The following is a 16542-nucleotide window of genomic DNA, read 5'->3' on the forward strand; positions in this document are numbered from 1 at the left end:
CTTTTATAGTTTTATTAGAGTGTACATTTTATTTGAGTTAAAATGTAGTAATTATTATTTACTAATAGGTTCACTTTAGAATACTGTTTCAGGTTCTAAGTAATTCCTGCAGAATTATCTGATAAAAATAGTGTTTAATTACTAAAGGCTTCACTATAATTTTGCTTTAGAATAGGCCTACTGTTACCCCTTGTTTATTACACGAACTACCCTATCTTCCTGTGGCTTGTGATTTATATTGATCTCTAACTGTTCTATTATCTATCTTTTATCCAAATTTTTCCTAAGTAGTGCCACCATGATGGATTCTAACCTCTGTTTGGATGGGCAAATTAAAATGTCCATTAATTTGACTAGTAACACCAGAGACTGGAAATGTAAAGCATGTTTCTATCATAAGGCAGACAAGACTACTGTGTTCAGGAAAAAGCTGGATTATTCTTACTGAAAATATTTTATAGGCACTTTTTTAAATTAATAAAATAAAAATAAAATATCTGTTATTAACAGCATGATGCCTGAAACAGAGATTCCATTGTTTCAGCATGCACAGTAAGGTCATGAGTGGGGGCTTAAATGTTAATCCATGTTATGTAATAAAAGGCAGGACTTTGTTGTGTTCAACACCAGTAGAATGTAGAAAAAAGAGCATTATTAATGCAGAAGAAAAGGTGCTACTGGATTAACCACAGTAATGCTAAATATTATCCAATAATGTGGATAACAAATATTATACTTGACAAAAACCTTACAACAGATTTAAACTCAGGACACTGGGCGCTGCCCACGAGGCTACAGGCCCCTAAGATTGCAATAATCTTACATGCAAAATGCTTAACTGGTAGCTGATGAAAGGACTTCTGAAAGGACACTGAAAATTATTGTTTTGCTCTCAGCATGGCTTACTGGAGAATTAATTGGACATGCAAGGTGTTGGATATTTTGCAGAACGCTACATTACCTCAAAAAACACTATGTATAAAGTACACTAGTGTTTCAAACAAATTAAAGTGCTAAATAATTATTATTTAACCTAAGTTCATTAACATGAACAATGAGCAATATTTGTTACAGAAGTAATTTTTTATTACAAAAAATAAATAAAAATAACAACAAATACAACTGTTCATTCGCATTAGCCTGGGTCCATTAAATAATATAGTTACAACTTTTGATCTCAAAAACGTGTTATTAAATGTTGAAATTAACTTTACTTAAAACATTCTCAAACAATATCTAGTGCAAGTCGTTGTCTGGATTCAAATGTAAAAAGGTTTGAAAATAAATAGCCTGTTAACTTTGCTGCTTTCTGTTTGACGTACTGCTGGTTTGTGATTGTAGCTCTGTGTAGCTTTGTATTTCTGTAGAATCTCTATCTTACATTCACTCTCTGTTGTTTAACGTGATAAAATATAACTTAATTCCCACCATATTTCTGATATTATCTATCAATCTAATCTGACGTGTTAGAATGCATGTTAGAATGCAGATTTCAGTGCCTAATTTCGGTGCCACTTAATGCCTTAGTGATAGACTGAAATATTTGTCCTGGTTCTCCAAAATGGACGTTAGAAGTATGGGTGTCGCTAGGCCATTTTTAGTGGGGCTATGGTGATTAGCTCCATAAACTGTTCACAAATTTGTGAAAAAAGTTATCTGTGTAGTTCTTTTTCATGAATGCAGTTTACAAAAGGTCATGTGGGAGCAATCAGTTTCCCATCTACTGTAAAGTTTTCGCTGCATTCCTGTCCTCCTGTATTTAAATGGTAAAATTTTGCGTCCCATATCAAATCAATACGTGGCGTGATTTGTCCCATATTTTACAAAGGGCAACACATATTTGAATAAACAAATAAGTATTCTGCACTGTTTATAATACTAATAGCAATTATAATGAAATCAGTTTCAAAAGAGGTATTGGAGAAGCTCATTTGCACCTATTTTGACGTCTTTGTTTCCATAGCGTCAGAGTCTCCAGAGCGCGTGCTGTTGAAGCCTTTTCACATGAGCACAGCATGCGGTAAACAAACCTGCGCAGTTTAAAGCATCTGGAGCTCACATCTGCCCTTTGAACTAGAGCTGAAACAACTAATCGATTTAATCGATTAAAATCGATTATTAAAATAGTTTTCAACTAATTTAGTCATCAGTTAGTTGCTAAACAACTTTTATTTGCGTAAGCAGCTAATTTCGTGCATATTTTAAATCTTCGGTGACCAAAGTGTGGCAGTAATGAGCCACAGCAGGTTTTATTCAGCCAGTATAGTATCATGTGCTTCCCGAACAGCTTTCTGCGGTCTCTGCAGCATTCAGTGAGATGACAGAGGCAGGCGGCAGTGGAGTAAGCTTGAAAAAGAAAAAGAAAAAAGCGGAAGATAAAACTAATCGAACGAAGTCATCGAAAGTGTGGGAGCACTTTACTTTAAGCCTTCAAAAAAGAAGAGTAAACTATAAACTCTGCACCACTGAACTGTTTAACTGTTTAAGACTTTTATTTGTGCAGATTCTCCAGTACAATGTTACAAAATTAGTCGTTACAAATTAGTCGTAAAAGCTGATAACACTGTTAACATTTAAAGCTTTACAAACATGTTCTGTGATCAGTTTGTCATTTACCAGTTCATCATTCAGTCTTGCAGCCTAATTATAGCTGAATGAGAGAGGTAAATGTTTAAATGTATTTGAAATGCACTTTTTTCAAAGTATTCACTGCTCTTTTTCACACAGCAGGTTTTTTGTGTGTCCAATTTTTTTTTCTTTTTTTTTCTGGACAACCTTCTGATGGATTTTACTTTAAAATGTGAGTTCCATTCAGGTTTCAAGCCATTGGCACTTTATTCAAAGGATTGTTTCCAATTCACAGCATAAGCTATAAAGCTGTGGAAAAAAATAATAAAATGCAATGTACTGCAGTCTTATTCTGTTTTATTCTTATTCTTCATGAAAATATTTTCTGAAAGATTCCTTAATAAGCTTTGTTCAGAATGTTAAACTACTTTAGGAGCCCTAAGAACTGCCATGGTGAAAAAATGATTTGAAATCTCCTTGCGAAATTTGCTAGAGTACGTATGGGTCAGTGTTTTGATTGCAGAAGAGTTCAACATAGGATTACTAACACATAATAAAACGCAACTCCAGGTATATTTTTGATGAGGATATGATGATGCAAAATGGTTAAAATATCTAAAAAGTCTCTGTTTAATGATAAAGACCCATTATTAATAACTTACTTGGGGGAAAAAATGGGCAAAACTTAAATATAAGTACACAAATTGATTAATCATAAAAATAATCGATAGATTAATCGATTATCAAAATAATCGTTAGTTGTAGCCCTACTTTGAACACAAGACTCTCCAGATGTAGCGCTGAATGGGAAAGTTATCAATTTGTCCGTCTAGTCACTAATGATGAACGTGTAGTTTGCAGAGAGGCATTTCAGTTGTTCACGGTTTACTGTCTGACTTAAAGGGATAGTTCACCCAAAAATGAAAATTGTGTCATCATTTACACACCCACAAGTTGTCCCAAACCTGTAATAATTTCTTTCCTCTGTTGAACATAAAATAAAATACTTTAAATAATGTGGGTAAACAAAAAGGTTCCGGGGCCCAATGACTCTGATAGCCTATATATATATTTAACCTTACTGTGGAATTTATAACCATCAGTTGTTTGGTTGAGACACATTTAAAGTATCTTCTTTTGTGTTCAACAGAAGAAAGAACTTTATCCAGGATTAGAACAACCTGGGTAAATTATGACTAATTACATTTTTATGTGAACCACACCTTTAAAGTGACAGACACATCTGTTCTTCTAAAGGTATAGGTCTATTGTTTTATTAAAATTTGGATAGTCTGTTAATAAAATATTCCATACATTATCAGTGCTTGGCAGACATAATAGGGTCATGAATGGGTTTCCCTTATTTGACTCGCTGAAGGTGGCAACCCTACACTCATAACACCAAGGCTGTTTCCTCCAGCGAAAAATCTAGTCCTACACATATAACACATATGTGTTTTAATTGTTGGCGATTTTAATATACATGTTGATAATGAAAAATATGCATTGGGATCAGCATTCATAGACATTTTGAACTCTATTGGGGTTAGACAACACGTAGAATTACATGTAGAAATTACACTCTAGATTTAATACTGTCACATGAAACTGATGTTGATGGTGTTGGAATTATGCAGCCAAGCGATGATATCTCAGATCATTATGTAGTTTTGTGCAAACTTCATATAGCTAAAACTGTAAATTCTACTTCTTGTTCTACTTCTAGTATGATAGAACAATCACTTTTACCACAAAAGTTTGCTTTGTAAGTAATCTTCCTGATGTATCCCGATTCCTTAGCATGTCCAAAACCTCAAAACATCTTGATGATGTAACAGAAATTATGGACTCTCTCTTTTCTAGCATTTTAAATACAGTTGCTCCTTAAAACTTAAGGAAGACTAAGGAAAACAGTCTGACACCATGGTATAACGAGCACACTCGCACACAAAAAAAAAAAAACCGCCTGGAAAATGGAGTGCAGCTGGAGGAAAACAAAACTAGAGGTATTTCATATTGCTTGGAGGGGAAATAACATATCCTACAGAAAAGCATTAAAAACTGCTAGATCTGATTACTTTTTGTCACTTTTAGAAGAAAACAAACATAACCCCAGGTATTTACTCAATACAGTGGCTAAATTAACGAGAAATAAAGCATCAACAAGTGTTGACATTTCCCAACAGCACAGCGGTAATGACATTATGAACTAATGTACTTCTAAGATCGATACTATTAGAGATCAAATTGTAACCAAGCAGCCGTCAGCTATAGTATCCCATCAGATAGCATGCTATAGATCGCCTGAGGAACAATACCACTTATTCTCTTCTATAGGAGAGGAAGAATTGCATAAACTTGTTTCAATCATGTAAACCTACAACATGTAAGACCAAATTCCATCTTAGCTCCTAAAAGAGGCGCTTCCAGAAGTCATAGATCCTCTTCTGACTATTACTACAGTAGGTAGACAACTAGACATCCAAAATGGCCCTTCTACGGCCAAGGTTGCCGCCACCGCGGCGGCTGTAAAGTGCATTTACAGCTTTTGGCCACTGAGTGGCACTTTAACCACAAGTTATCAAACAAGCGCATCAAAGCACATTTTCGCAAATAGACATCAATTTTGCCTCGCTGATGTGTTACATTTGATGGCTTCAGTCAGGGAAAATGAAAGAAAAACACTCAAATATTTCATATATTTAATATTTAATATTCACAAATGAAAGTTTGGTACTTAGGAATTTATGTGGATTTCTTAGAACAAATTCAAGCAGGATAAATGTCAAGCCTGTGCCTGTGCCTGTGTCTGAGCCTGTGCTTATATTTTCTCTAAGCTACATAGCATTAAACCATATTTTAGGTTTGACACATTTTAAAGGTGTGCAGTATTATTTATACTATATGAATTATGTGTTATATTATTTAAAATAAATTCTGGTTTACTTTGCATTGGAGCATTAAAAGTGGTAGCCTATTTTAGGGGGTAGGCTACATGGATTAATATGGAAAATGTCAATATTTTCATTTATTATGCCTATATTTTAATTTATATTTTAAAATTCCTTTAAAGGGACAATAAGTAACTTTTTAGGTATTTTATTATCTAAAATCAATATTTTTATTCATAAATATGCCCTCAATGGTGTACAATTACCTATGCTAATGTTTAAACTAATCCTCGTAAATGAAGAATTTATTATCTTTATATACATGGGACGGGTAGGTCGATGGAGGCTTCCATGTAGTTCCGCCATCTTGCAAAACTATAATAGCGGAGAGGGACAAAAAGTACTAAGCCAACGCGTTTCCACAATGCGTTTTCGGTCAGAGCCAGAAACGCAGGTGCAGAGCAGTGAGAGGCGCTTGAAACTGCACTGGCAAGTTTAAAAGTCTGGATTGCATTCTTATTATGGACCATACATATGCCGCGCCACAGGAGAAGAAAACATCGTCGCCAAAACAGTCAAAAATAGAACGTAAAAGGAAACGTGACCGTAGATTACAGAAAACAAGAGTTAATGTCGGGGAAGCTTTTTCTAGGTGGAAAGAGCTAATGCTGGATAAAGATTTCAAAAGAGACGCTGAAGTGGCCTGTTTTCTTCTCGACAGGTAAGTCAGTGTTACAATCTATATTATAATATTTTTTCTTTGCTTGGTTGTTATTATATAGATAGACAAACATTTATAGTTAAAAGTTAAACAGGCTATTTGATGAATAGCAGCTACTGAGTAATGTAGCGAAGGTGCTAAAAACTAGATTTGTAAGTTTTAGTTTTTGTAACCCAGAAATTCTATAGAAATATTTTAATAGAGCATACGATTTTTGATGAAAATTCATTGCTATTGCTAGACATAAATTGTACAAACCTCGGTTGCTTCTCTTCTCTGCCTTTGTAAACTTTCAATTCTATCAAGATCGTCTCTAGTAGCTGCCGGGCATCTTTGTCGTCGTGGTATTGACTCTCGCTCTCCTCCTCTTCCTCGTTCACCTCCTCGCCTAGATCCCACTAATCCACTGCCTCTCTGTCCTCTCCCTCTACCTCTACCTCTTCCTCTCCCTATTGTTGAATCATCTGATGATGATATCTAACAATGCACATAATTCAGAAAATAACGAATAAAAAAGACATAACTACTAATTACAATATTTCATGTTTTCCAAAGTCAGTAATTCATACTGTAACATTCGTTTGTTAGTTGTCATGTTGCAGTTTGTTTGAAATAACACACCTGTTCACCTGAAGGAAAACTCCACGGAGTGCTATTAGAAGACATCCTGTCAAAGCTTTTTGGTACATATCGCCTACCGTAGATGCAATGCGCATTTGAAAAAGCGAGGCGCTGGAGAGCAAATTTTGTTTGAATGCAAAATACAATTTCACCACTAGATGGGAGTAATTCCTACTTACAGTCCCTTTAATAAAACAACATGTATTTTTGTTATTAGTTACCTGTCCTTTATTTTAACACATAACTTCTTGGGAAAAAGACATTTGTCTGTACACTGATTAAGAAATTTTTGCATGTTTAGTAAAACGTGGGAACTGTATAATTTTGTTCCCATTATTAAGGCCTAATTAGCCTAAAACAATAAATTAATAAATTAAACCTGCATGATTTAGCTAAATCTTTTGAACTTTAAAGAATGTATGGATTAATAAAACATCCTCACTATTAAACTTAAGTTCTCATTATAATCAACAAAATGCAAACCATGTAAAAAAAGAGCTTTATTAATTGACAGCTTAAGTGATTTTAAAGGGAGCCTTCTCTACTTGCTTTTATGGCTGGGCGATAGCATATGGCCTAAAAAAAATCCTAGATTTGTTCAGAAAAAAAAAAATCTGATTTCTGATTTATCAATAAAAAAATTCAAAACAAAGTTTTAATATAGTTCTTTATCATTCATTTAACAGTCAAATTTGTAACTGAGACAAGACGATAAAAAAAAAACTGTAATGTTACTACCTTAATGCTGTAAAGACCTTTATTTTATTTTAATATTATTTATTTTTGTTAATACTAGCCCATCATGCATCTAACCATCCACTTTGTGTTAAGAGCTGTTCAGATTAAAACTGGCAGTGAGTCAGTGTCATGGATGAAGGACAGAGCAAGTGTAAATATATTTTCTAGTCTATATTTCCATCTCGTTATGCCACTGGTTTAGTTTTTTTCTTATATAACTTATTTGTAAATAGAGCAGTCACTGTCTGTGTCTACATCGGAAGCGAGAGTTGTCTTGCATGCCCCACTGCGCTTAAAATGTGTCTAAACTTGATGACATCACACTATAGTGTCAAATCATCTGAACACAGTGTCAGTACATTTCGTCATTAACAGAACGAGGCATCAGTTCACTGATGGGGATCGTGTCCAGTGTAGACAGCATCACTGGGTTCTGTTGTCTTTTGTTGGATCGCACCACTCGTGTCCGGTGTAGACCTAGCGTGCATTTTTTAATGGGTTATGTTACAGCTCTGTTTGTTTTTAATGTTTTTTATTAAATATTTGTATTTACTCCATGGTCATATCAACATATTATTTACCGCAATGCGACCAACAAAAGTAAAGCTTCGCGAGCCGAGCAACGAACATTGCTGCAGGTTGCTTTTTGGCAGATGGGCTGTGCTTGGGCTTCCGCGGTCGTCTTCATTTCGTCAGGAGAAACATCTCTCTCACTCAGCAGCAGAGTCTGTGAGCAGTAACAACTTCCCCTCCATGGCCAAAGTAATTCGGTATGTTTGAAATGTTATGTTCATAATAGGGATGTCAACGATTAATCGATGATCGATTAATTGTCGATAAGAGATGCAATCGATTAAGGCTATCGATGGTCGGTTAACCGATTCAATGTTGGGCTGCGTGCAGCTCATGCGCACTCAACACGTGCAAGCGGTTGTGAGTGACGGTGACGATATATAAAAGCATCATCATTCATTCACAATGTACAAATTAAGCTTTTAATGTGATTTAAACTTTAAAGTACATTAAAATAGAAACAACATAAAAGTTCTTCAACATTAAATGCAATAGAAATGTAGTTACTAATCATTTCATCAGATAACTGTTTTATATCGTGCGCTGCGGGACACAGTGACAGGACAGGTAGTCTATTCATTCCTACAACTTGTTAATTCATTCCTACGAATTATTAATGTGGCAATTGTCCATGTTTCATTAATTTTGTTCCCTAAATAACCCATGATTTAAGTGAAATAAGGGAACAAATTAATAAATCGAACGAATTCTTAATTCATGAAATCTTTAATTTCCCTTCCCATGTTTACCACAGTAAGAGATTCGAAAACAGTTATTAAAAGCGAAAGATAATAAAATAAACCTTTTTTTTTTAAATAGGCTATGCGAAATATATCCGACTTAAATAGGCTAATTAAGATTAACGGATTTAAAACAGAAGTGTGGGCGCACCATAAGTTCACAAAAAAAAAAAAAAGGATGACAACGCATTCTGTTTGTTTGCTTTATTTTACAAGAGCACAAATCTTCTGTTTTTATTGTGAGTGTGCACAAATGAAAGTAAACACTTTTGCGGAAAATATATATATTTTTTAATGTCTCAGCTGTTTCGATCGCCCCGGAGCCTGCTGCACACGTATATTCTAGCGATAGTTACATCGCAGTCTGTTCATTATCAAAATAAAATGTCAACTAAACATTAAAAGGTTACACTGGTCAGTTTAAATAGACCGTAGTATACCGGTCCTCTCTGCTGTTCCAAGGACGTTTTTGCTCATATGAAGAGGATCATCTTTTCCGTCTATATGCGAATGCGTGTTAAGTACAAGCCTAGTTTACATTATAAATAATAGTTTAACATTCAAATACATTGCGAATATGGAAACATTTCGATTTGTGCCGAATGAGACATGAGCAATAACCTCCAAATAAATCTAGCCATCCTCGTCTGCACGCATGCACTGTCACGATCTAATGCGCTGTATGCCGGATTTTTAAAAATCTGACATTTTCTAGGACAGAATCCAGCAGGATCAAATTAATGTGAGCAACTGTGTTTTGGTGCAGCAGCGCCGATGTAGTTCACTTAATGTGCAGCGCAGTCACACGCGCTCCACATTTCGGATAATTTTATACAATAATGTCAGTTGAAAACATTGCAATTGTGCTTTAAAATACAACAACGAGCACCACAAAACCATTTAAAGAGGCGCGTTCAGCGTTCTCCGTGCAGGATTGGAAACTGTCAACAAAGTAAAATGACCTCAAAAGTATGGCGCGCTCTCTTCATTTTATCAAATGATCATAATCGCATCTATTCATTTTATAATCCTGCTACTAGCATTTTATTCAGACTAAAACCTCTTTAATTCAAGTGAGAAAGCGTTTTGTGTGTGTGTGTGGCTTTTGCACATCCTGTCATACCGCTGACTGCGTGCCTGCAATAGACGCATTTTGCAGTATTATGGTTAACGATTAATCGATTAATTGATCGTTAATTTAAACGACGATCGATCATGGAAATAATCGAAATTTGACATCCCTAGTTCATAACATAGTCTATAAAAAATAAAAAAATAATAAAAATGAAAATAACAGGAGAGTTCCAAAGTGGCTTAGGCTATTGTGTGTAAACATTATTCACTATCAAATGCCAAACTAATAACATTGTAAGCATTAAATCTTTAATTGCTGCTTTATGCTGTGCAAATGTAACATCTGCATCCACTATTCATTCATTCAACTGCCAGAGGGAGCCGTCTCCCAAATGCTGAACACTGTCGCTTCTTTTCTCATCACTTCCTTTCTACACCTGTTATAAGCAATGTTGTTTGTGCAATATGTTGCGAAGTATTGCCAGTTTATCCTGTCTCTACCAAGCGTTTCTCATAGTCACGGATTGTTTGCTTGTGTATGTCTTTTGCCTGCCCTTGACCTTGTCTTTTGGATTGCTGATTTGGATTTGTTTGCTATCTGGATTGACGCTATTATATACGACCCTTGGCTTGCTTACTGACCACGATATCTGCTCTCCATTTGCCTCTGTTTGTGCTGTTGTGCTTAATAAAGCTCTGCACATGGATTCCAACCCACAACCGAGTCAGTCTTCGTTACAGAATACTTCGCCGGACCTTAATCCAGCAGAGTTATCTCAACTACAGGCCGCGTTCAGTTATCAGAGAGAGATGATACAGGAGTTCCAGGGCCAACTCTCATCTCTGCAAGCTGCAAACAAACACCTGACACGATACATTCAATCACTCCCACCAACCAGGCCTGATCCGGTGAGATTTTCTTTACCAGATAAGTTTGATGGTTCACCTGAAAAATGCAGGGGATTTTTGTGTCAGTGCACCATCTATTTTGGTAGCCAGCCTGAGGCGTTTCTGAGAGACTCAACTAAGTGCTCATTCATGATGTCATTGTTAACGGGAAGGGCTCTCGAGTGGGCATCAGCGGTTTGGGACCAGAATGATAGTATACGAACCTCATTTGATTACTTCTCCAAACAAATACGGGAAGTATTTGAATACCCAGCGGGTGGGAGAGACGTTTCAATGCAGCTACTACAGTTACGTCAAGGGAATCGCACTGCTGCTGATTATACAGTTGTATTTTGCACCCTAGCGGCACAGAGTGGTTGGAATGAGTGTTTAAGCAGGGCCTCAATCAAACACTACAGGCCGAACTGGCCTGCAAGGATGTTGGCTCAGATGTCCAGCAACTGATTTCAATGGCTAAAAAAATTTATAATCTGCTACGTAATAATCCACCGAGTTCGCTTGCTACTTCAATGTCCACCCCAACCACTAATTATCAGGAACCCGCTGAGCCCATGCAGATTGGTTTCACTAAATTCTCTGTGGAAGAAAAGGAACGACGCCGAGTTAATCGTCTGTGTTTCTACTGTGGTCAACTAGGTCATCAGTGTCGTTCATGCCCTAACAAGCCCTCCCAGATCAAAGTGAGTACGTCCTTAACTAATATGCTGACCAGTTGTTTTACTCTTCTCCTCACACTCAACCATGCTAATTCTGCTCACTGTGTTCCAGCACTAATTGACTCCGGTTCTGCCTTAAATTTGATTCATCATGAATTGGTCTGTGAACTCAACATACCTGTTATCCAGTGCATACCACCTATTAAAATCACTGCCATAAATAGCCAACCTATTGGTGGAGGAATTACCCATCAAACTGTGCCCGTTACTGTGAAGATTGGCCTGTTCCACTCAGAGACCATTTCTTTGTATGTCACATCTACACCACAACATCCAGTAGTATTGGGTAATCCATGGCTGACTATCCATGATCCACAAATTTCCTGGAGCTCCAAGAAGCTTACTAAATGGTCGCCATACTGTAACAGCCATTGTCTTCAACTCCAGTTACAATTTCCCTGTTTAACCACCAGTATTGAAAGCCCTGCATCTAATGAATCAGTTTTTATTCCCCCAGAGTATTCTGACTACAACGAGGTCTTCAGCAAAACCAAGGCCACCCAGTTACCTCCTCATCGCCCCTGGGACTGCGCAATCGAACTGTTACCGAACACTACACCTCCCAAGAGCAAAGTATATCCATTAAACATTCCTGAAACGCAGGCCATGGAAAAATACATTGAGGAGGCTCTAGTATCTGGTTTCATCCGTCCTTCCACGTCACCAGCAGCATTGGGTTTCTTCTTTGTTGAAAAAAAGGATGGAGGTCTACGTCCCTGCATAGATTACCGTGGTCTCAACACAGTTACTATCAAAAACAGGTATCCACTTGCATTAGTTCTTCCTGCATTAGAACAGTTACGTGAAGCCACTATTTTCACCAAATTGGATCTGCGCAGTGCCTATAATTGAATCAGAATCAGAGAAGGTGATGAGTGGAAGACCGCCTTTATCACCACTAGGGGGCACTTTGAATACTCCGTTATGCCGTATGGCCTTGCCAATGCCCCGTCTGTTTTTCAATCATTCATTAATGAGATTTTCCGTGACCTGAATCACTATGTTATTGCTTACATTGATGATATTCTGATCTATTCAGACACGTGAGCAACACATCAATCATGTAAGAAATGTTCTGTCCCAACTACTGGCTAACAGTCTATATGTCAAGGCAGAGACGTGTGAGTTCCACGTCTCTAGTACCACCTTTCTTGGTTACAAGATAAGTCACAAAGGAGTAGAGATGGACACTGGAAAGGTTGAGGCAGTCACAGAGTGGCCACGTCCTACCACGCTTAAGGAGCTACAGAGATTCTTGGGATTTGCTAACTTTTATAGGTTTATCCGTAACAACAGTTCCATTGCAGCCCCTCTAACCTCATTGCTTAAAGGCAAACCAAAGAAATTATCTTGGACTCAGTCTGCCCAAACAGCCTTTGAGACTCTGAAAACTAGTTTTACTACAGCCCCAATTTTGAAACATCCGGATCCTGACTTGCCATTCATTGTAGAAGTAGATGCCTCTGACTTCGGCATTTGAGCAGTTCTGTCGCAGAGACATGGGAACCCTGTAAAAGTATTTCCCTGTGCTTTTTTTTCCAGAAAGCTAACAACCGCAGAAAGGAACTATGATGTGGGTAATAAGGAACTGTTGTCAATTAGCAGCACTGGCAGAGTGGAGACACTGGTTGGAGGGAGCTCGCCATCCTTTCCAGGTTATTACGGACCACAAGAATTTAGAGTACATTAAGTGTGCTAAACGTCTCAACCCTAGACAAGCCCTTGGTCATTATTTTTTCACTAGGTTTCAGTTCACAGTCACTTACCATCCAGGAAGCAAGAACGGCAAGGCTGATGCGCTTTCACGACGATTTGATTCAAATGAAACTTCTTGTTGTCAAGGTCCTATTCTACCTCCTTCAGTGATTGTGGCACCCATTCGCTGGGATATAATGGAGGAACTACAACGTGAAAGACAAACAGAAACCACGCCACCAGATTGTCCCCCTGACCGTCATTATGTCCCTGGGTCTCTCCGCCAACGAATTATACAATGGGTGCATACATCTTTAAGCTCCGGGCATCCTGGTATTCAACGGACAGTAGAAATGGTAACTCCTTTTGATGGCCTAATCCATTTAATGATGTTTCTATGTATGTCAAGTCTTGCAGTGTGTGTGCTCAGTCCAAGACACCACGAGAACTACCTGCTGGTCTTCTTGAACCTCTACCAATTCCTCAACTTCCCTGGTCACACCTGGCTGTGGTCTTCGTTACAGATCTGCCCAGCTCCAATGGCTACACCACGATCCTGGTAATTATTGATCGTTTCTCTAAGTCTTGCCGTCTTATCACACTAAAGTGCCTACCCACAGCTATGGAAACTGCACAAGCATTGTTTCACCATGTTTTCCGTGTTTATGGGATACCAGAGGATATAGTTTCTGATAGAGGTTCGCAATTTACATCTCGTGTGTGGCAAGCTTTCTGCAAGCAACTGGACATTAATGTGAGCTTAACATCTGGCTATCACCCCCAGGCTAATGGACAGGTTGAGAGATTAAATCAGGAATTGGGACGTCATCTCAGATCTTATTGTAGTCTGGAACAACAACGTTGGAGTGACTTTTTACCTTGGGCGGAATATGCACAGAACTCACTCACTCATTCATCTACAGGACTCACCCCCTTCAAGTGTGTTCTAGGTTATCAGCCTCCTATGTTCCCTTGGTCTGGGGAACCTTCTGAAGTGCCTGCGGTGGACGATTGGGTCAGAAGAAGTGCCTGCGGTGGACGATTGGGTCAGAAGAAGTGAACGTGTGTGGGACAGTGCCCATGTGAGGCTGCAAAGGGCGATAAGAGCTCAGAGGATCAAGGCAGACCGCAGGAGGCATCCCCATCCCAACTATCAGCCGGGTCAGAAGGTCTGGTTGTCGCCTCGGGATCTACGGTTGCGGTTTCCCAGCAGGAAGCTCAGCCCACGGTATGTAGGCCCATTTCGTATATTACGGCAGATTAATCCAGTAACTTACAGGCTTGAGCTTCCTGCTCATTACCGTATCTCTCCTTCTTTTCATGTATCTCTATGGTCCAGAGGAGAGATCATGGGTGGCTGCCAAGGACATTCTAGACCCATCGTTGACTCAGGAGTTCCACCAGGCAAACCCTACTCGTCCTGCACCCAGACCAAAGGGACGGCCTCGGAAAACACCTGGAGGTGTTCATAGAGGGAGGGATTCTGTAACATCTGCATCCACTATTCATTCATCCTTCCTGTCTACACCTGTTATAAGCCATGTTGTTTGTGCAATATGTTGCGAAGTATTGCCAGTTTATCCTGTCTCTACCAAGCGTTTCTCATAGTCACGGATTGTTTGCTTGTGTATGTCTTTTGCCTGCCCTTGACCTTGTCTTTTGGATTGCTGATTTGGATTTGTTAGCTATCTGGATTGACGCTATTATATACGACCCTTGGCTTGCTTACTGACCACGATATCTGCTCTCCATTTGCCTCTGTTTGTGGTTGTGCTTAATAAAGCTCTGCACATGGGATCCAATCCACAACCGAGTCAGTCTTCATTACAGCAAATTTGTGGTGAAAATAACAGTACATCTTCGCCAGTTATTTTATCTAAAAAGATTGATGAATTTCTTCAAGATTTCAAAATCATTCAAAATCATAAAATGTTAATGTAGTAGCACTGTAAGACTACATTTGTTTGAATGCATTATTGCGAAAGCGATTGCATGTGAATGTGCTGTAGCCGTTTAAATCATGCCCTAACACAAAAATAATCGGTAAAAGGAAAAGACAAACTCCTTGAGAACTAGCCTGTAACATCCCACTCGACTATTGCAGTCATTATAATCTTCTGATCAAGCCATAGCTAAATATGTTTAACGTGAATTCTTGCTGAATATGCAGTTATATTACAGACTGTTGGCATGAATTGTACTCGTGACGGATCACTCTTGGAGAAACCACGATGCTCAGACTCTTAAAGAAATCTGCTCCTCGCTCCAGTCAGAATCACTCCACTCCGCTCATACTCTGCTCGGCAGCATGCCACTGTGGCAGACTCGTGGGGGAGGGTTGAGCCCTGAGTGGAGCATTGGTGGATGTTAAATAGAAAACCAATTTTCCTTCAAACAAGCCGATGTAAATTACACATTCGAGTTAATCAATAAAATCAATTTATCCACCAGCCCTACTTGTTTTCATATAATTTAATATAAAAAATTTGCAGCTGCATTTAAATGTAGGTGTGTAAAATATGTGCAAGGTTTGTGCGGCACGTGATGCTGAGTGCCATGTTGAGCATTTATTCTTAATTGTTTTATCTTCATTACAAATCTTGTTTGGTTTTATTTTGGATAATTGCATGTAACAAATAATTCATGTTGTAATGCATATGCAAAATGTGAATTAATATGAATATTTAAGTGTTTGTGCAAAAATTATTAATGCGCATTAATGACAGGGGGTGCCCTCTCATCACTTTAATTTTTTCCTGATAATGAATTTACTTAAAATTGTGGTGTCTCACATACATTAAAAAATATATCTACAGAAAGCTTGAAATGTCTTTTAAACGAAAAAGAAAGATTTGTGTAATCTGTGAAGGTTCCATTGCTCTCTTCGGAGAGAGCCAGCACTGTGAATTTCATCTTGCAACCGACAAGAAAACATTTGTTTATTAATAAATAATTAAAATGTCAAATTTTTCACAATTATTACTTCTGCATGTGCTTTGTGGCAAACTTAATGCATGTGCTTGAGCATGGAATATATTAACACTTGATTATGTAAATTTAATATAAACGTCTGAGTAGATGAATAATGACAAATGAATGACTACACTCTTACATGAGTGTTTGTAGGACTGTTAGGAGAGGTGGGGGTGTAGCTGCTCTATTTAAAGATGTCTATCAATGAAAACAAGTGTCATTTTGTCAATACCTGTCTTTTGTATATCTAGGGATTGTGCTGAAAGTACTTTAACTATACTTTAAATGTACTTTAACTGTAACCATTCAATACAGTATTGTGT

At 37.8% G+C, this 16542-nt stretch overlaps 1 protein-coding gene across 2 annotated transcripts in view; it reads right to left on the reverse strand.

Moving 5' to 3' along the window:
* The window catches only part of LOC113069352 (band 4.1-like protein 1), a 126005-nt gene that overhangs the window by 65154 nt on the left and 44309 nt on the right, over nucleotides 1-16542 (reverse strand). The window lies entirely within an intron of this gene.

Source organism: Carassius auratus, unplaced genomic scaffold (assembly GCF_003368295.1).
Source record: "Carassius auratus strain Wakin unplaced genomic scaffold, ASM336829v1 scaf_tig00001591, whole genome shotgun sequence".
NCBI lineage: Eukaryota > Metazoa > Chordata > Actinopteri > Cypriniformes > Cyprinidae > Carassius > Carassius auratus.